The sequence below is a fragment of the Saccoglossus kowalevskii genome, chromosome 7, assembly GCF_978046115.1.
Source record: "Saccoglossus kowalevskii chromosome 7, keSacKowa6.1, whole genome shotgun sequence".
NCBI lineage: Eukaryota > Metazoa > Hemichordata > Enteropneusta > Harrimaniidae > Saccoglossus > Saccoglossus kowalevskii.
Window position 1 is genome coordinate 39,679,848 of NC_140647.1, and position 23,141 is coordinate 39,702,988.

General features: G+C 43.0%; 1 protein-coding gene across 1 annotated transcript in view; it reads left to right on the forward strand.

Moving 5' to 3' along the window:
- Window positions 1-23,141, forward strand: part of LOC100378771 (peroxisomal membrane protein 4-like) — a 46,678-nt gene that overhangs the window by 20,281 nt on the left and 3,256 nt on the right. The gene's annotated exons all lie outside the window — the stretch shown is intronic.

The following is a 23,141-nucleotide window of genomic DNA, read 5'->3' on the forward strand; positions in this document are numbered from 1 at the left end:
AAGAACAGGAGTTGTTTGCTCGTGTTTACGTGAAAGGGTAACCAATCAGATAACCAGGAAGATGAATATATAGACTATTACAATAATCCAATTTGTGAAAGTGTGAATTAACTGTCCAGTACTACTACGATTTAAAACATTTCTAATATGGCCAATACGACTTTATTATGTATACGAGACTGATTTACATACATTTGAGATTTGTTTATGGGATAAAGCAAAACTATCAATGTGAAACCCAAGATTCCTCGCTAGATCAGAAGGAATGATTTCATCAGAACTAACTCAAAGGCATAATACATGCTTGTGCTTACCATATTTTGAGTATAAGTGTATCACTTCAGTTTTCATGTCATTAAAAACCAACCTGTTGACACCATCAATTTCCGAATTTCATTTTCATCTTCAGCAATTACAGTAAAAAAATATGTTATACAAACTTAATGTTGATTAAAATAAAACAAAATAATTATTGTTTTCAGTCCCTGTTTGAAAGCAGTTCAAAAACTAGGACTTATGGATTGACCTCTGTGCGTCCGTGTGTCCATGCGTTCAGACCTGTATCTTAGACATGCATGGACCAATGACATTCAAACTTCACACATACATCATAAATAATTATACATATGCACATCAATTTGTTTCACGATCTGATTTAAGATGGCTAAATGGTTGTACTCGGCTGTTTACAGATGAGATTTATTTAAACTTGGTACATACATTGGAACCTTGATGTACGTCATTTTGTTTTTCAGATAAGATTAAAAATGACCGACTGGTGGCCATTTTGTTTTAGTGATTGTGGTTCTAGAGCCATATTTCTGATATGCTTTGACTGATGCTCAAATTTTATATATTTATTGTACATCATGGCATAGATATACATTTGTATATATGTATTGGTTTGACGATCTGAGAGCAATATATTAAATATTGACAAGTACTTGTACTATATTACTATAAACAAAACTGTATAACTTAGATTTGATAACTAACAGGGACTGTGCCTTGCATGGCTTAGGTGTTTTTTAGATTGGATTCAAAATGGTCGACTGTCAGTCATTTTGCTTTAATTAATGCTGTTCCAGAGCAATATTTCTCAATATGGACAAGTACTTGTTTGACAATCAGATACAAGATGACTGAATGTCAATCATTTTATTGTTTAAAAAATCATCATAATCAAGCATCAGCTTCTGGATTCATATCTCCGGTCAGTCAAAATGACTATTTTGAACTGTAGGCATTAATCAGCGATTGTGACGGAGAGATATAATCTAGGTCAGGGGAAGCCCAATGACCCCAAGATTCTCCTTCCCTTACGTCACGAATCACGTGACCGAGGCCATATGGCAGCGCCATAGAAGATCGTACAATCACTCTTCTTTCATCTCCGCCTCGTCGGAAATGATTCTGAGCGGCTCTGCCTGGCTCTTTTGCTTTTTCCTGTCCGGGTTTCTAGCGTGGGTCTTCGCCGCAGCTGCGGCATCCGACATTCTAGCTGGTAGGATAAGTTTTTCTTGTCTTTTTACCCTTGTGTCGTTTTCCCCTCTGTGTGTTATGCTTTTCAAAAACAAAGAAATTAAAACCCAGCGCCACTACGTAACCACATGTTGGTTTCATGGCGGCACCTTTTACAACTGTATTTCGTTTCCCTCATACATGTCGTCTTTTATTTATAATGTATTTAGAAATGGATAGATGCACTGGCAACACCAGAAGCTCGCCGCCGGTATTATCCCCTCAGTTTTTGAGACGGGTCTGCAACTATTGTACACAGAACTTACAGGAATTGAACCCACATGCTAAATGCTACCGATGTATTACCTGCGCACGAGGTTCGGGCCCCTGCCCAGAGGGTATTTGCGATCGATGTGGTTCTGAAGCCCGGAATTCTTTCCAGCAGTTTGTAAAAATTGCTGAGACTGACCGCGTCACTCGCTTGCGAAATGGTCGCGTGGCAGGTTCTACCCGCATGGGTATGGGCGAGTTGTGGTTGGGATACCAAGCAAAAGGCCCGATGGTGGAGGTACCAATGTATTTCGGTCACCCCCCCCCCCGCGCTCCTATGGGGCCCGCGTCAGGTTCCGTTGTGGATCCATCCTCGATTTTACTGCTGAAATGTCGGGGCAAATTGCGTCCCTGACATGCCGAGTAGACCACATGCAGTCGGAACGAGCCGTCTTCACTGCTGCCTCTCAGCCGGCAAGCAGGAAGAATCGCAGAAAGCCCCGTTCGCATTCTAAACACCTCTCTTCTGGGGAACCTACTGTTCCCAGCAGTGGTCCCCCCCTGATTCGGGAGAGGCCAGGCTTAGGCTCAGGCTCAGGCTAGTGGCAATGGTGAGCCATGTCGTTGGGGTTATGTGGAATATTATCAGTCCAGGTTACACTATGTATCTTCCCCCACCCTCGATCCTAAAGCAGCCACTTATGGTCGCTTCCACGCTGATGGGATCGCAGGCGTTGGGATCTAGATTGACTGCACCCGCACGACTCCCCTGGTCGAGCCGGGTAATCTTTTGCATAACCCCTGTCGCTGGACCTAACGCTACCGTATCGGGGAAGTTTCGGATTCCGACCCCAACTCGTGGGACAAAACCAGAAGACCCCGACCGGACCCCGAGACTCCTTCCCCAGACCACAAATTTCTGTTGTTAACCGAGTGAAGGGGGACAGCCACATTCCATTGTCATTCTCATCAACCCATTCTGAGACTATCCAACACGAGGGCAGAGTTGCGACCCATCAATTTCCTAGAATTCGTGGGCTTACGTTTGGCAAGAGATCAGGCTACGACTTAGTAACCCCAGTGATCTCCAGGGAAGCTCACCTCACGGTAGAGGAGAACCCCCTTCTCTTACAACCACCGAACCCATGGCCACAGATCCCTGTTGCACGCAGATTGCGCCGGTGCATTCCGGCTTGGAGACAGTGGGTAACCGATCCCTGGACACTACAGGTGGTCACAATCGGTTACAGAATACCACTGACATCTCCACCGCCCCTGTCAGTGTCTCCCCCCTCTGTTGCGCCCCCCTCTGTTGCGGGCACTGCCAGGGGATCCCTGCAAGGCGGAAGCAATCAGACAGGAAGTTGACAGTTTGCTAAGAAAGGGAAACCCAGTCCTGGTGGTCGTCACTGACCAACCTCGGACAGGGGGTCCCCTTGGACCCATTCGTCACAGCTATGACTGTGGTAACAGATGCCTCCCTCCAAGGGTGGGGAGCGCATCTATTGGACAAACAAGCCCAAGAAATATGGCCCCCACAGTGGGTTCAGGATCTCCATATCAACTGGCTCGAGCTGAAAGCAGTGCACCCAGCACTTTCACGCTTTTGACCCGAAGTCAAGACCACAGAGTCGTGCTCCGCACAGACAACACAGCGGTGGTCTCCTACCTGACAAGGAGGGGGGGCACTCCCTATCATTGTCAGTCCTAGCAGAGCAAATTCTCCTTTGGTGCCTGAAATACAATCTGGAGCTGACTGCACACCACCTTCTAGGGATGAGAAACGGTCTGGCAGACGCCCTTTCGAGGTGCCTCCGTCCCCAGTGGATAGCCTCCAGGCTGTTTCGGCTGTGGGACGGTCCAAAGATAGACCTGTTTGCCGCACCCCGGAATGCCAAGCTCCCAACGTACGTAACACTCCTGTCGACAGCAGGAGCCTGGGCCGTGGACGCCTTATCGATCCCCTGGTCCCACATGGATGCGTAAGCCCTTCCTCCCTTCTCGCTAATTCACCAGTTGGTGTAGTGGAAGGGAGATTGATTCATGCCACCCCTCTATCGGCCAGGTAGCAGACTTCTTTGTCCACTTGTTTAACGAAGTAGGTTTGTTCTACGCAGCGACCGTTGGCTACAGGTCAGCCTTGTCCCCCACCATAGAAAACTCTTTGGGGTCAAGTCTAGCCAATTGTTCCATTATTAGAAGACTGTTTACTGCTTTCTATAATCAGAGGCTGAGGGCCCGTTCAAGGGAACCGCCCAATTGGGATCTGTCGGTTGTTTTATCAGCCCTAAGCATACCACCCTTCGAGCCCCCTCTTTTCAGCACCACTCAAGTTTTTGACGTGGAAAACACTCTTTCTAGGCGCACTGTCCTTCGCGGACGGTTGCGCCGCCTTTATGGACGATCAAGTTGTACTAAAGACACGAATCAGGATTCTCGCCAAGAACCAAATCCCAGGACACGATCCTCAACCGATCGTCATCCCCCGGCTGTCAAATATTGTCGGTCCGGAGGATCAGGAGGAATTGCTTCTCTGCCCGGTCCGAGCATTGAGTTGCTACGAGAACCGTACCAGGTTTTTCAGACGGGGGAACCAAACACATGTTTTTGTGTCACAGTCCTGGCAAACAGGATAAGCCAGCCTCCCCGACTATCTACAGGTTGATTACTGCAACTGTACTGGAGGTCTGTAATACATTATCCTCCTCATCACAGATATTGCAGAGACGCCAAGTACGAGCACATGAGGTCCGTGCGATTGCTAACTCACTATCACTAGCATCAAGCGCCCCCCTCGAACACATTCTGAGGGCAGGCTTCTGGAGAACGCAGAATGTCTTCATCAACTATTACCTAAGAGACACCCAATCTATTGAGCAGGGTCTCTTCAGGTTAGGCCCGTCGTAGCGGGTCAGGCTTGATTACCGACCGCAGGTGCCCCTGCGCATAGGCGATTGTCAGTCTCATCATTCTTAAGGGCAGATAGTCTATACCACTAGCACTTCCTGGAAGCTCCCAGGTTTCGCTTTTTTTTACCTACGCCCTCATGCAGAACTGTTTCTGTTCTACTTCAAGCTTATCACTCCCGAAATCTGCTTGGGTCTAGCTTTCTCGGGTAAGGTAAGATACCACCCTTCTTGAGTCTTAACTAAGGTATTGAGTTTGTTTTCATCCCGGACTGGGGAAAGACTTTCATCAGTTTTTTTCTGTTTGCTCGAAAAGCCCGCCACCTATCTGTGTCTGACTCTGCCTACAGTTCAAAATAGTCATTTTGACTGACCGGTGTCTATGGTGGGTAATTGAACGTAGTGAATTCAGGCGAGGGTTTTCCAAACCTGCCTATTCACATAGTTCATACCCACCATAGACTCCGGGTCCCCCCAACCACCCCACTCTTTCCGTAGCGTTGGTCTAAGTCCTTGAGGCGAAGAGAAAGGAACCAGAGTGATTGTATGGTCGTCTATGGCGCTGCCATATGGCCTCGGTCACGTGGTTCGTGACGTAAGGGAAGGAGAATCTTGGGGTCATGGGGCTTCCCCTGACCTAGATTCTATCTCTCCGTCACCGGCAGAATCGCTGATTAATGCCTACAGTTCAAAATAGTCATAGTCGGAGTCTATGGTGGGTATGAAATATGTGAATAGGCGCGTTCGGAGAACCCTCGCCTAAATCTAAAATTTGATAACTAACAAGGACTGTGCCATGCATGGCTTGTTAGTCCCCGAAAATGGGGACTTATGTTTTGAACATTGTGCTTCTGTGCGTGCATCTTGTATCTTAGACCTGTATCTTAGAAATGCCTGGACGAATCATGATCAAACTTCACACATACATCATACATGTACATGATATTATACATATGCACATCAATTTCTCAAGATGGCCGAATGACGGCCATTTTTGTGCTAAACAATCATCAAAATCAAGTATTTCTTGGCTGTTTACGTATGGATTTTGTTCAAACTTGGTATATACATTAGACCTTGATGCAAACAATTTTATTTTTCAGATCGGATTCAAAATGGCTGACTGGCGGCCATTTTGTTTTAATAAATGGGCTTCTAGACCCATACATTGTATCTCTGACTTGCTTTGACTGATTATATTCAAATTTTTAATATTCATTATACATCATGTCATAGATATACAGATATATTGGTTTGACGATCCTATTCAAAATGGCCGAATGGTGGCTTTTTTTGTGCTAAAAAAATCATCAAATATCAAGCATTTCTGGATGGATTTCATTCAAACTTGGTACATACATTAGACATTACAGGTTCCTGATGCAGCTCTAGTGCCATATCTCTGACATGCTTTGACTGAATATGTTCAAATTTTATATATTCATTATACATGTACATGTATTCAAAATGGCTGATTTTGTTTTAATTAATGCTGTTCCAGAGCAATATCTCTCAATACCCGTTTGACGATCAGATACAAATGCCAATCATTTTAATGTTAAACAATCATCATAATCATATTTCTGACATGTTTATGTTCCAGCTATATTACTATAAAGAAAACTATATTATCTTAAATTCGAGAACTAACAGGGACTGTGCCCATGCATGGCTCGTTTATATCATTTTTATATCACTTCATTGTATTTTATGTGTGCATCAAGTCAAATAAATTTGAAATAGAACAGCAAAAAAATGTATTGTTATGAATATATTGTTATCCATGGAGGTAACTGGTTCATCATTATTTTGTGTACAGTACAGTCAGTTTTAGTGTTCATTTTTTGGTTAAATTTGTAAAGTCTGCCAGATTGCAGGTTATCAAAATACATGTATGCCTTAGAAATTAATAAATCAATAATGACATTTTTTTTCTACAACAGCATTTCAAAACTCAAGTCAGCGATATTTCATTAATCTATCTATACCTTATGCGTAACGCTACGATCACCACGGGTATTCATCACTGCTGTTGCGATCATTGGTCCTTGACTTTTTGGTTTAAAAATACACAAATTTGTTTTGTTAATTAAAACTATTCATTGACAATTATCTTAGAAATTATATTAAAATCGCCAACGAGCTGTTGTTTTTAAACATCGTGGTAAAACATGCACTCTGCGCCACCATCTTTGTTACCTCGATTGGGATCCCCCTTGTAACCCAGCATGCATCTGTCACGATGTCACAACATGTGTTACATCACTTCAGTAGCGTTCCTCGATAATGAGGCACTCTATGAATGAGGTATTTCTAGAGATCAAGGTTCGTTTCTTTTTTTGGCCGTCTCGTCTGCAGTTCAAAAATTTGTGCTTCGATTTAATTACGTTTTTTTTCCCCAATGCAACTTAATTTCACTTGTTTTTTTAATTCTTGGTGATTAGTATCACCGGCGATAGAGTAGTAACAACTGCAATTAACCGCAGTGCAGCAAATCGGGATGGATCTTCTTGACGCAATGGGCAATACACCTTTCGATCAATACATGTTATTGTTTTAAAGATGTGCAAGAAGAGGCTGACACTTGTAAACAATACAACAACTTAAGGTAGCGAGACTATTATTTGCAAACTTGTTTTCATCTTCTAATTGTGACTAAATGACTACAAATAGACCCAGGAAAGTATATATTTTTAGAATCGCCAGACTTCAAGCTTTTCACAAGTGTATTTTTCATGCCCGTATCTGCATTCTACAACGCGTTACTCAATCAAAGGTGAAAAATTACTTTTTCTGTAAAAAAAATAATTACGCATTTACGCTGACGATAAGAAGTATTTTTTTCTCTTTTCCTAGTTGTTCAATAGTCTGGTAAATTGAATGTGTCTGGTCAGTTTTATTCAAGCAACGCGTTTTAAAAAATAGTGTGCTGAATTTCAATTACTGTTTTAGTCACATTGCCCCCAACTCAAACCACAACTCGTTGGTAAATAATCGATGAAATAGTTTGTCTGGACACATTCAAGTTCCTCTCATTGTCACCTTAAAGCTGTGAAAATTTGGTGTTAATCCGACGACAATAAGTATACGTTATTTTTTGTTAAAGACCTTGTATTTTGAAAAACATAAACTCCTAGAAAACGTCAATGAAGTAACAGCAAATATTTTCAAGCTTGTTTATCGGCACAATCAATTTGTTTTCCCATCAAGGTCTGTTTTACCATGTGTAGGGGCATCCAAATGTGTAAGGCTATTAGAAACCAAAAAAATAAAGGAATGGGATAGCTATAATTGGATAAATTCGGCATATGAAAACACCAAAATCAATGATTTTTTTCAGTGGCTGTGTGACCTTGTGTCTGACACATTCATATGCAAATGACTAATCTGTGAAACAAACAGGGGCGGAGACAAACCACTCGAATGTTTGGAAACACTCATTGTGTATCAGATAGCTACTGATAACACATCCTAACATTGCTTTGTCTTGAGTTTATCTTTGAAACTTATAGGCACACAGATTAAACCTGTATTGTTGATTTTGGAAAACACTACTGAGGCTGCCTTGCTTCCCTTCAGAAAATATACATTTTAACCAACTTACATGACATTCTATGTTATGTTGACTTTATCATATGAAAGTTTATAGTGCATTTCATCAATTAATAAATAAATGTGAAAATCGTAATTTTCAACACAAATAATAGTCTCGCTACCTTAAGGTAGAGATGCAGTTTACCTGACAGGTATTTTAATTAGTTAATTAGGAAACCAAGATGACCTCCCTTGTCCACAAAAATATATATTTTCGGAAAGCTTATTGTATGAATTTAAAAATTTTGTTTGTATTTTTTTTATGGACACTGTAGTTCTTTTTTGGTCAAAATTGATTTAAAAAAAAATAGCTTCTAAACCATGCTTCTGTTTCCTGTCAAAATTGGTTTATGCGTACATCTGTTTACTATGAAGAAAGTGCTGTCTTGAAAACTGTCTACCAGTTGTCAATTTTGCAGGGCAGTAGCTCAAATTTCACTACTTAAAGTTTATGCATAAATTAACACCATAGCTAGTTGTCTGTACGATTGTTGTAACACTGTTCAAGCAAAAACAATGCCCTGACAGCGTTTTGAAGATAAACACATTGTCAATCATTTGTGAAAATTTCAAAACAAAAGGTCAAAGAGTCTAGGAGCTATTTTTTTTAAAGTTCTGGGATGTGCACTAAAAAAAAGCTGAGATAATTGCTAATTTGCATAACAATTTAATCAGTAAGAAGTTTGCTAATGCTCATAATTAAAATGGCTGTAACAGTTCCAAATTTAAATGTAGTATCGTTTTGTTAAAAAGTTAAATATAGATTTATGGAGATCCCGTTATTTCTTTTTTTTACCATGTTTCTTTTTTATTATTTATGGTAAAGCCTTGCTAAATCTTGCTAAGCATTCAAAAGAGAGAATGCTTTGCACCTGTTATCTATATTTTAAAATTGTTTTTTGAGTATGTTCCACTATTCACAGTTCTACAAAATAGCCAAGACTATTTGGATTATAAAAAGCAAAAAAAAAAAAAAATTTCACTCCCAAGTACCCACGAACGTGCATCTCTACCTTAAGCATCGCGGACAAGATTTTGATTTTGTCTATTTATGAATATGACACACAAAGTGAAATTGAACTTTAATGAAAATCAGAAAAGGTCCTGCATTTTCGTCAAACTGAAAAAATGGCTGTGTCACTCTTGTAACTGCGCATGCGTACTCGCCATACTGATAAAACTGCATACATTTGATGTTTTTAGTCACTGTATTTGCTCAAATAACATCCATCATGACATATTAAATCATTATATGCTAAAACTTGCAAATTTTTAGACCTTCCAATGAAATATTACCAGTATTTTTGCAACAGAATACGTTATTAATATGTAATATCAGTGGAACAAATTTTAGTCACAGAGTCATGGTGTCACAGACACCGGTACCACATAAGCTCTGTTTCATGGGAGCTAAAAATCAATGAAAATAAATTCCATACACAACACCCAAAATGTCTTTTCAGCAAAAATTTATTCCAGCTACAATAAAGTATCTCACAGTAGTACATGATTTTTACATGGCTCCCATATCAACACAGTGACAATATAGTACATGATTTTCTACATGGATTCCATATTCAACACACTCACCATATGCTGCGTTGTTTTGTACATGGCTCCCATATCAACACAGTGACAATATAGTACATGATTTTCTACATGGATTCCATATTCAACACACTCACCATATGCTGCATTGTTTTGTACATGGCTCCCATATCAACACAGTGACAATATAGTACATGATTTTCTACATGGATTCCATATTCAACACATACACCATATGCTGCATTGCTTTGGACATGGCTCCCTTATCAACAAAGTGACAATATAGTACATGATTTTCTACATGGATTCCATATTCAACACACTCACCATATGCTGCATTGTTTTGTACATGGCTCCCATATCAACACAGTGACAATATAGTACATGATTTTCTACATGGATTCCATATTCAACACACTCACCATATGCTGCATTGTTTTGTACATGGCTCCCATATCAACACAGTGACAATATAGTACATGATTTTCCACATGGATTCCATATTCAACACACTCACCATATGCTGCATTGTTTTGTACATTGCTCCCATATCAACACAGTGACAATATAGTACATGATTTTCTACATGGATTCCATATTCAACACATACACCATATGCTGCATTGCTTTGGACATGGCTCCCTTATCAACAAAGTGACAATATAGTACATGATTTTCTACATGGATTCCATATTCAACACACTCACCATATGCTGCATTGTTTTGTACATGGCTCCCATATCAACAAAGTGACAATATAGTACATGATTTTCTACATGGATTCCATATTCAACACACTCACCATATGCTGCATTGTTTTGTACATGGCTCCCTTATCAACAAAGTGACAATATAGTACATGATTTTCTACATGGATTCCATATTCAACACACTCACCATATGCTGCATTGTTTTGTACATGGCTCCCATATCAACACAGTGACAATGTAGTACATGATTTTCTACATGGATTCCATATTCAACACACTCACCATATGCTGCATTGTTTTGTACATGGCTCCCATATCAACACAGTGACAATATAGTACATGATTTTCTACATGGATTCCATATTCAACACACTCACCATATGCTGCATTGTTTTGTACATGGCTCCCATATCAACAAAGTGACAATATAGTACATAATTTTCTACATGGATTCCATATTCAACACATACACCATATGCTGCATTGTTTTGTACATGGCTCCCATATCAACTCAGTGACAATATAGTACATGATTTTCCACATGGATTCCATATTCAACACACTCACCATATGCTGCATTGTTTTGTACATGGCTCCCATATCAACACAGTGACAATATAGTACATGATTTTCTACATGGATTCCATATTCAACACACTCACCGTATGCTGCATTGTTTTGTACATGGCTCCCATATCAACACAGTGACAATATAGTACATGATTTTCTACATGGATTCCATATTCAACACACTCGCCATATGCTGCATTGTTTTGTACATGGCTCCCATATCAACAAAGTGACAATATAGTACATGATTTTCTACATGGATTCCATATTCAACACACTCACCATATGCTGCATTGTTTTGTACATGGCTCCCATATCAACACAGTGACAATATAGTACATGATTTTCTACATGGATTCCATATTCAACACACTCACCATATGCTGCATTGTTTTGTACATGGCTCCCATATCAACACAGTGACAATATAGTACATGATTTTCTACATGGATTCCATATTCAACACACTCACCATATGCTGCATTGTTTTGTACATGGCTCCCATATCAACAAAGTGACAATATAGTACATGATTTTCTACATGGATTCCATATTCAACATACTCACCATATGCTGCATTGTTTTGTACATGGCTCCCTTATCAACAAAGTGACAATATAGTACATGATTTTCTACATGGATTCCATATTCAACACATACACCATATGCTGCATTGTTTTGTACATGGTTCCCATATCAACAAAGTGACAATATAGTACATAATTTTCTACATGGATTCCATATTCAACACACTCACCATATGCTGCATTGTTTTGTACATGGCTCCCATATCAACAAAGTGACAATATAGTACATAATTTTCTACATGGATTCCATATTCAACACACTCACCATATGCTGCATTGTTTTGTACATGGCTCCCATATCAACACAGTGACAATATAGTACATGATTTTCTACATGGATTCCATATTCAACACATACACCATATGCTGCATTGTTTTGTACATGGCTCCCATATCAACAAAGTGACAATATAGTACATGATTTTTAGTCTCCGTTCAGGCGCGCCTGAAAAGTGGATTTTATAATTCAGGTTTTGTTCATTTTCCGTCTCCAACATTTTCTCAGAAATTCTGCAGCAGATATCAGTGAAACTTGGCAGGTTGATTAACAATAATATGTTTAGTAGGCACACAATTTTTTTCCAGATCTGAAAATTTCAAGTGGGTCTTTTTCATGATTTACCTCTCCCGGCAACATTGGCGGAACGACTGCGCATGCTCAGAATAAATTAATTACTGTAAAATACTTTATTTTCGCTTCCAACTTTTTTGTGCTATTTTCGCTGAAGGAATGTTTCACTTAAAATAAAATTCAGCGAATATACCCGTTTTCCTATATTTTACATTCAACTTGTCAAAAATCAGTGACAATAAATTCAATACAAAACACCCAGAAAAAGTCTTTTCAGCGAATGATAATTTCGGCTGAAATAAACTATTTGACAGTAGATTAGATCTGTAAGTAATAACGCTGCTGTTATTACGGCACGTGATTTCTCCATTGCGTGCAGTACTGTTTATACATGTATTCGGTTCGGCTCAGTGGTCTCATTCACTCGTTACTCGAAGAACTAGTAACCTTATTTGATTTCAAGAACTTCAAGAAGGCAGCATAAAAACTTGTTTGCAAAGGTATGTTCTCCAGTTTTAGTAAAATTGAATGTATTGGGGTAGGATTGGTGTACCGGTACATTCCGTGACGTACGGATGTGAATATTATGATGATTGCCAGCTTTATATTCTTGTGAAAAGCCAAAAAAGCAAACAATTGTCTCCAATTTACGAAACTAGTTTGTAAACTGTATACCCTGTCAAATTATTGTACACTAACAATTAATTCATGTAAATCGTTTTCCGGTCTTTTTGCTTGTGTCGCGATTTCTGAAATATCCACAACTCGGGGGGGGGGGGTATCTCTGTGTCGATCTATTTATTCATTATATAATAGCAGGTTGCCTATGATTATATTCGTATTGGTTATGTTGTGAGCATTAAACTGTTGTAATCACAGTCCCTCCACAACGACTGTGTTGTAATGAAGATTTTGCCAATCTCGTGCGATCCAACATGGCGGATATACAGTGACAACACGTGTGTGGACGGTTGGTCGAGTACAGTCTGCAACGGACCATGAAATCGCCAGGTGTTTTTTAGGCAGTTTTTTTAGTTTTTTTAAAAATATTTTGGATATTCACTCCTGATTTTACCGTAGTCATTGACACCTAGAATTCACTATGTTCAATTACCCACCATAGACTCCGGTCAGTCAAAATGAATATTTTGAACTGTAGGCATTAATCAGTGATTCTGCCGGTGACTGAGAAATAGAATCTAGGTCAGGGGAAGCCCCATGACCCCAAGATTCTTTTACCCCCTACGTCACGAACCCACGTGACCGAGACCACATAGCAGCGCCATAGGCAGCTGTCAATCACTCTCTTCTTTCATCTCCGTCTCGTCGAGAATGATTCTGAGTGGCTCTGCCTGGCTCTGTTGCTTTTTCCTGTCCGGGTTTCTAGCGTGGGTTGTTGCCGCTGCACGGCATCCAACATTGTAGCTGGTAGCATAAGTTTTCCTTGTCATTTTTACCCTTGTGTCGTTTTCCCCTTTGTGTGTAGTATTTTTCACAACAAAGAGATTAAAACCCGACACCACTACGTAACCACTTGCTGGTTTCGCGGCGGCACCTTTTACAACTGTATTTCGTTTTCCCTCATGCATGTCGTCTTTTATTTACAATGTATTTAGCAATGTATAGATGTTATGACAGCACCAGGGCTCGCTGTCGTTTTCTTTTCGATCTCCTTGTGTTTTGAGTCGACTGTGCAGTGGTTATATTCAGAATTTACCAGCATAGAACCCGCATCCGAGATACTTTGTGGTAGCTGCGGGGGATTCAGGGTTTTTGCGTGAAGGTGTGTGTCACTGGGGTTCTGAGGCCTGAGATTACAGTGAAAGAGGATGCAGTTAGCTCGCGTCGGATACAGCCGGTACTCCGGGCGGTCCCTCAGAGTCTTCAATCCGTATGCCACGCCACGCTTTTGGGGTGATGCGGAGTATCATCGATCCCAGTGATACGATGTAGATACCCCCACCCTTGATCCAAAGCAACCTCATCGGCACGTCTCTCCCTGTCCGTTCGAGTGCGGAGTGGGGCGCAGAGCATGCAAACGGTGTTGATGGGCGGCGTTGGTCAGCCGTGGAGGATGTAACGCTTAAACCCCCCCCCCCCCCCCCGGGTGGGGATAACATTAGGCAACATTTCCTGCTGGACCAAACGCTACCCGGTTGGTGTGGTTTCGGGATCAGACCCCATAGCGTGGGATGAGACCAAAACGCCTCCAACCGGATTCCAAGGCTCCTTCCCCAGACCCCGGTACCACGAATTTGACAAACCGGGCAAAGGGGGACAGCCGCGTTTCATGGGCGTTCTTGCCAATCGAAGACGACCCATCCAGCCCTGAGGGCAGAGTTGCTCGAGCGCATTATTGTGCGTGCCCAGGACTCTGGAGACCAGTCTCCTAGACCAAGCGACATTTTTACTGGTGGGCCACCACACATCTACATGCGACCCCCCCTATTGTCACCTGGCTCTCTTGGCCGGGGCCACTACTGTGCTACGAGACGCAGCCTTAGACGCACGTGTTTTTGCCGACAAGCTGAGTCGGGGTACGTCCCCCACCTCAGTGACGCAGACTGGACATCCTTCACCCTCTTTGTTCAGGGAATGGTGGGTACACTCTCGGAGCTTCGAAGTGCAATGAACCAGAGGGTTCAAATCCAATCCGCTAGCCAGTTGGCCCTGCCAAGGGCAAGCGGAGGGCACCCCAAGCACAGAAAACACAACGCCCTAGGGCGCCGTCCGCTAGCCAGAGTCAGCCAGGAGGCAAGCGCTCATACCCTTCCATGGGAGGGGGGCAGGCATGTGTTTGGCGAGTGGCCAGGTCACAACATAGTGACTACTTCAGGCCTTGGAGAACTCACCTCATGGGGAAGGGAGCAAACCCGCTCCCCACCCCACCCCTGCAACTGCCGAACCCATGGCTACATATTCCTGTTGTACACAGATTGCGCCGGGGGTAGTCCGGTTTGGAGACGGTGGGTGACCGACCCCTGGACTTTTCCAGGTGGTGACATCCTGTTACGGGATACCGCTGAAATCTCCATTTCCCCTCGTTAGCTGTTGGGCACTGCCAGGGGACTCAATCAGACAGGAAGTAGCAGTTTGCTGGGAAAAGGCGCCATACACAGGGTATGTCAGCCGGAACTAAGTCCAGGCTTCTACCCAAATGTGTTCGTAGTACCAAATCTACAAGTGGTGAGTGTCCAGTACTCGATCTAGTTAGACTGAATCAGTACGTGCTCCTCGATCGGTTCCACATGGAGACACCATTCAGGTTTCTCCTCTCCATCCACCGTTTCGACTGGCTAGCTTGTTATAACGCCGAGCTCTCCTATGGGAACTAGATAGGCGGGTTTCGTTCTCGGACCAAGTGAAGGGAGCCCTGCCCAGGTGGTCGTCATGGGCCAACCTCGGACAGGGGGGCCCTTTGGACCCGCTCGCCGCAGGTATGGCTCTGGTAACAGATGCCTCCCCCCAGGGTTGGGGAGCGCATCTATTGGATGAACAAGCCCAAGGATATGGCTCATGCATTAGTTTCAGGACAACCATATCAACCGGCTCGAACTGAGAGCAGTGTACTTAGCACTACCACGCTTTCTACCCGTAGTTCGAGACCACAGAGTCCTGGTCCGCACAGGCAACGCAGCCGTGGTCTCCTTCAAGAAGGAGGGGGGGACGCCTTCCCCATCGGTGTCAGTCCTAGTGGAGCAAATCCTCCTTTGGTGCCTGGAATACAATGTGGAGCTAACCACACACCACATTCCAGGGGTGAGGAACAGTCTGGCGACGCCCTTTCAGGTCGGCTCCGTCTCCAGAACATGGAGTGGCTGATACCCCTGTGGGTAGCCTCCAGGCTGTTTCGGCTGTGGGACGGCCCAAGGTTGGACCGGTCTGCCTCACCCCAGAACGCCAAAATCCCGACGTACGTAACACTCCTGCTGTCTCCAGGAGACCACTTAGTTTTGTACGCCTTTCCTCCCTTCCCGCTAGTTCACCGGGCACCGGAGAAAACTTTGACTTAGGTGCACATATTATCATGGGTTGCACTCAATTGGCCAAGCAAGGCCTAGTTTCCACTTCTGTTGGAAATGCTAGTCAAAACACCAGCAGTGCTTCCGGACTTACCGGACCTGCCGTCCCAACCAAACGGCGCACTACCAACTGGCTCAGCAGGTAGCACTTACACGCATAGAGGCTCTCAGTAGACCCGCACATACAAAAGCCTTATCTGAGCGGGCTGCTAACGTCCTGGCCAGGGCGAACAGGGATTCCACCAACGTGGCCTACATTTCTAGGCTGCGAGCATACACTGATTGATGTAGCGGAAGGGAGATTGATCCATACCATCCCTCTATTGGCCAGGTAGCAGGCTCCTTCTTCCACCTGTTTGGCAAAGTGGGTTTGTTCTATGCAGCGATTGTTGGCTACAGGTTGGTCTTGTCCCCCACCACTCAAAACGTACGGGAACAAGACTAGCCGATTGTCCTATTATTAGGAGACTATTTACTGCTTTCCGGACGCCAAGTCCCCATACAATGGAGCCGCCCAACTGGGACTCGTCGGCTGTGTTGTCTTCTCTAAGCAGACCGCCCTTTGAGCCTCTCCAATCAGTACCAGTAATAGTCTTCCTACTGGCCCTCGCCTTAGGTAGGCGTCGGCCAGAGCTGGGGGGATTGTCCTTCTCGGATGATGTACCGCCGTTATGGACAATCAAGTTGTGCTAAAGACACGAATCGGGTTTCTCGCCTAGAACCAAATCCCAGGACACGATCCTCACCCGATCGTCATCCCCCGGCTGTCAAATTTTGTTTGCCCGGAGGGTCAGGAGGAATTGCTTCTCTACCCGGTTCGAGCACGAAGTTGCCACCAAACCGTACTAAGGATTTGGAGTGGGGTGCAAGGCACATATCTTTGTGTTATGGCCCAGGCAGGCAGGATAGGCCGGTCTCCCCAACTTCCATAACCAGGTGGTTTTACTGCGACTGTATTATAGGTCTATAATACTTTAAATTCCTTGATTGCTAACTCGCTAGTGCTAGCGTCAGGCCCCCACCCCCGAGCAGAACGTCTTTATCAACTACCACCTAAGAGACACTGAATCCATTGAAAAGGGTCTCGCTAGGATGGGTCCTGTTGTAGCGGGTCAGTCTTGGTTTGCTGACCCAGCCCAAACGACCGCTAGGATCCCTGCGCATAGGCAATAAGTCAGTCCGGCATTTTATGCGGACAGATTTCTCTACCATCAGCGCTCCCCTGGAAGCTCCCAGGTCCCGCTTTACGGCCTATGCCATCATGCAGAACTGTTTCGATCTTTACTTCAAAACCTTACTACCCCCCAGAATTGGGTTAGAGTCTAGCTTTCTTGGGCACACTGAACCCTGTCACTGTAGCAGCATTTTGGCTTCTTGCTCCGGGGACAGCACAGGCAAGGTAAGACACCACCCTTTTTTGGGTCTTAACTAGGGTGTTGAGTTTGTTTTCATCTCGAACTGGGAAAAGACTTTCATCATTTTTTCTGTTTGGTTGGAAAAATCTGCCACCTATTGGCGTCTGACTCTGCCTACAGTTCAAAATAGTCATTTTGACTGACTGGAGTCTATGGTGGGTAATTGAACGTAGTGAATTTAGGCGAGGGTTCTCCGAACCCGCCTATTCACATAGTTCATACCCACCATAGACTCCGGGTCCCCCCAACCACCCCACTCTTTCCGTAGCGTTGGTCTAAGTCCTCGAGGCGGAGAGAAAGGAACTGCTGTCAATCAGTCATATCAACCGGCTCGAACTGAGAGCAGTGTACTTAGCACTACCACGCTTTCTACCCGTAGTTCGAGACCACAGAGTCCTGGTCCGCACAGGCAACGCAGCCGTGGTCTCCTTCAAGAAGGAGGGGGGGGGACGCCTTCCCCATCGGTGTCAGTCCTAGTGGAGCAAATCCTCCTTTGGTGCCTGGAATACAATGTGGAGCTAACCACACACCACATTCCAGGGGTGAGGAACAGTCTGGCGACGCCCTTTCAGGACGGCTCCGTCTCCAGAACATGGAGTGGCTGATACCCCTGTGGGTAGCCTCCAGGCTGTTTCGGCTGTGGGACGGCCCAAGGTTGGACCGGTCTGCCTCACCCCAGAACGCCAAAATCCCGACGTACGTAACACTCCTGCTGTCTCCAGGAGACCACTTAGTTTTGTACGCCTTTCCTCCCTTCCCGCTAGTTCACCGGGCACCGGAGAAAACTTTGACTTAGGTGCACATATTATCATGGGTTGCACTCAATTGGCCAAGCAAGGCCTAGTTTCCACTTCTGTTGGAAATGCTAGTCAAAACACCAGCAGTGCTTCCGGACTTACCGGACCTGCCGTCCCAACCAAACGGCGCACTACCAACTGGCTCAGCAGGTAGCACTTACACGCATAGAGGCTCTCAGTAGACCCGCACATACAAAAGCCTTATCTGAGCGGGCTGCTAACGTCCTGGCCAGGGCGAACAGGGATTCCACCAACGTGGCCTACATTTCTAGGCTGCGAGCATACACTGATTGGTGTAGCGGAAGGGAGATTGATCCATACCATCCCTCTATTGGCCAGGTAGCAGGCTCCTTCTTCCACCTGTTTGGCAAAGTGGGTTTGTTCTATGCAGCGATTGTTGGCTACAGGTCGGTCTTGTCCCCCACCACTCAAAACGTACGGGAACAAGACTAGCCGATTGTCCTATTATTAGGAGACTATTTACTGCTTTCCGGACGCCAAGTCCCCATACAATGGAGCCGCCCAACTGGGACTCGTCGGCTGTGTTGTCTTCTCTAAGCAGACCGCCCTTTGAGCCTCTCCAATCAGTACCAGTAATAGTCTTCCTACTGGCCCTCGCCTTAGGTAGGCGTCGGCCAGAGCTGGGGGCATTGTCCTTCTCGGATGATGTACCGCCGTTATGGACAATCAAGTTGTGCTAAAGACACGAATCGGGTTTCTCGCCTAGAACCAAATCCCAGGACACGATCCTCACCCGATCGTCATCCCCCGGCTGTCAAATTTTGTTTGCCCGGAGGGTCAGGAGGAATTGCTTCTCTACCCGGTTCGAGCACGAAGTTGCCACCAAACCGTACTAAGGATTTGGAGTGGGGTGCAAGGCACATATCTTTGTGTTATGGCCCAGGCAGGCAGGATAGGCCGGTCTCCCCAACTTCCATAACCAGGTGGTTTTACTGCGACTGTATTATAGGTCTATAATACTTTAAATTCCTTGATTGCTAACTCGCTAGTGCTAGCGTCAGGCCCCCACCCCCGAGCAGAACGTCTTTATCAACTACCACCTAAGAGACACTGAATCCATTGAAAAGGGTCTCGCTAGGATGGGTCCTGTTGTAGCGGGTCAGTCTTGGTTTGCTGACCCAGCCCAAACGACCGCTAGGATCCCTGCGCATAGGCAATAAGTCAGTCCGGCATTTTATGCGGACAGATTTCTCTACCATCAGCGCTCCCCTGGAAGCTCCCAGGTCCCGCTTTACGGCCTATGCCATCATGCAGAACTGTTTCGATCTTTACTTCAAAACCTTACTACCCCCCAGAATTGGGTTAGAGTCTAGCTTTCTTGGGCACACTGAACCCTGTCACTGTAGCAGCATTTTGGCTTCTTGCTCCGGGGACAGCACAGGCAAGGTAAGACACCACCCTTTTTTGGGTCTTAACTAGGGTGTTGAGTTTGTTTTCATCTCGAACTGGGAAAAGACTTTCATCATTTTTTCTGTTTGGTTGGAAAAATCTGCCACCTATTGGCGTCTGACTCTGCCTACAGTTCAAAATAGTCATTTTGACTGACTGGAGTCTATGGTGGGTAATTGAACGTAGTGAATTTAGGCGAGGGTTCTCCGAACCCGCCTATTCACATAGTTCATACCCACCATAGACTCCGGGTCCCCCCAACCACCCCACTCTTTCCGTAGCGTTGGTCTAAGTCCTCGAGGCGGAGAGAAAGGAACTGCTGTCAATCAGTCTATGGCGCTGTTATGTGGCCTAATTCAAGAGTATAAAGTTTCTTGTGAGTAGCGTGAATGGGCAATGGGCTGTTATTTCTGTTAACAATGTTAACTGAACGGTCATTAACATATTTAAATGAGCCACGTGTAATGAAAACATGGCAGATATTGTATCACATCGAGCATTTACATTCGGCCAAAATCATTTGTTTACGTTGAAACTAAGTTGAATTTTACTTCCAATTCATAAAAATTCAACGAATTTATTTTTTGTACGTTATTATAATCATTACTGAATAATAATCAACAATTGCAATACTTTGAAAAGTAAGTTATTCTTTTGCGAAACACAGAATGACCGGATTGTGTTATCGTGATCAGCCTGCCATGATCATTTACTACCGGTACTAACCACTAAGCAATGTATTCGTGTTTGTATTTATTCGAAACTTCTTTTAGAACATACTTTACTTTTCGTTATCAACAAAATTAGAAAAAAATAATGCATATTACATTTTTTTACAATTTCAACATTTCGAGATGCCTATTTTAGAACAAAATTAAGGCCTTTCACTCTTCTCTGAGTGTGACACCTAAACCAGAGATTTTATAAGTACATGTTATTATGTAATTCATTATGAAAACTGACTAAATTAAATGTGATCTTATTTTTAATTGTTTGAACAGAATTATGATTTATATCAGTAATGATGTTTTAATCCATTATTAATTGTGCAATTGTTAAAATGCCTACCTACACATTTATTGGTTTTGTTTCTGTTGCCCTGAAATAGACGACATTTGTAAAAAAAATTAAAAAATCATGCTTGATTAAAATTGAAAAAAAAAAGATGTAGCCATGTAGCCCTTTCCTGTCATTGTTTCCAACTTCTTCCAAAGTAAAACTGGCAAAGGCATGTAATTGCCATACAACCATCAACTGTGAAAAACTTGTATGTTATTGAAAATCTTTATTTTGTTGTCTGTGAATTAATATAATATTTGAAATGACTTAATGGTGAAAAATATTCTCAAGCAATTGGTCTTCTGGTGGCACTACACTGTGCATTTATGCACAGTCAGTATCCTAATACGTGATCACTAACATATGATCTCAGCTTACTAAGTGGTTGAAATAAAAACTGAATACAAAAATATAGTCCAGTAACATCTCAAACGAATTTCCGTCTGCTGTGAATACATGTTTCAATGCATCAAATGAAAAGCGCAATTTTATGATAGAGCTTGCAATCTTGTGCATCAAATGCCATACACGGTCAAGCAATTGATCAATAAAAAATGTGGTTTTATGTATCAGGTCATTGAATATATCCAAAAACATGGTATCAATGATCTGAAATTTCAGGAGTGCTCGCTGAAGGCTTATCTTGCGTATTGTCTTGTGTTAATAGATACAGTTCATGCTGTAGAACATGAATCAAACTCTTACGCTGTTCGAAAATTAAATTTATTTCTTTTTTCTATCTATAATTTTAATATTCTCAAATTAATTTTAAATATTACATATATCTATTCTGTATCACATGTTCTTTTTAAGCCATCTTTGCTTATACTTATTTTTAACTATGATTTTTTTTTTACAGGCAGCAGCGGTATTTTATATACCCTTCTATATTGATCTATTTGCCCTTTAGTGGCTCATCTGCAATACTGACCTCCAGTGGCTCAATATCAATATTGCCCTGTAGTGGCTCAACATTAATATTGCCCTGTAGTGGCTCAACATTAATATTGCCCATTAGTGGCTCAACATTAATATTGCCCTGTAGTGGCTCAACATCAATATTGCCCTGTAGTGGCTCAACATCAATATTGCCCTGTAGTGGCTCAACATCGATATAGCCCCGTAGTGGCTCAACATCGATATAGCCCCGTAGTGGCTCAAAATCAATATTGCCCAGTAGTTGCTCAATTTCAATATTGCCCTGTAGTGGCGCAACATCAATATTGCCCTGTAGTGGCGCAACATCAATATTGCCCTGTAGTGGCTCAACATCAACATTGCTCTGTAGTGGTTCAACATCAATATTGCCCAGTAGTGGTTCAACATCAATATTGCCCAGTAGTGGTTCAACATCAATATTGCCCAGTAGTGGCTCAAAATCAATATTGCCCAGTAGTTGCTCAATTTCAATATTGCCCTGTAGTGGCGCAACATCACAATTGCCCTGTAGTGGCGCAACATCAATATTGCCCTGTAGTGGCTCAACATCAACATTGCTCTGTAGTGGTTCAACATCAATATTGCCCTGTAGTGGTTCAACATCAATATTGCCCAGTAGTGGTTCAACATCAATATTGCCCAGTAGTGGCTCAACATCAATATTGCCCAGTAGTGGCTCAACATCAATATTGACCTGTAGTGATTCAACATCAACATTGCCCTGTAGTGGCATAACTTCACTATTGCCTTGTAGTGGTTTATCAATACTGCCCTATAGTGGCTCATCTTCAATACTGCCCCCTGGTGGCTCATCTTCAATACTGCCCCCTGGTGGCTCATCTTCAATACTGCCCCTTTGAGGCATATTATTCAAGCACAGTGATATCAATCTTATAAAACATTGTAATTTGAATTTAGTAATATCACTGCACTAAGAAGACAATTATTGTTACTGTGTTCTTGAAATATTACTTTCTCTGAAAATATGGCTTTACTGTATTTACAGTTTTCTTAATAATAAATGTTGCTGTATGTACAGTAAATACTTTTTAAACAATAAACCATACTATACTTTTAAGAAATGTTATTTGTACAATGCGAGAATGATTCTATTGCTTGGTGGTGATATAGAAACTAATCCAGGTCCTCTTGATATACAAAGAATGGGATTAACATGTCAAGTCAAAGGAGTTATTAAAGATACTGAACATCAGGAGTCACTCAGATTTATGAATGATATCTCTGGAGCAAGTACATGTGTGACAAATAGTCTTGTTGCACT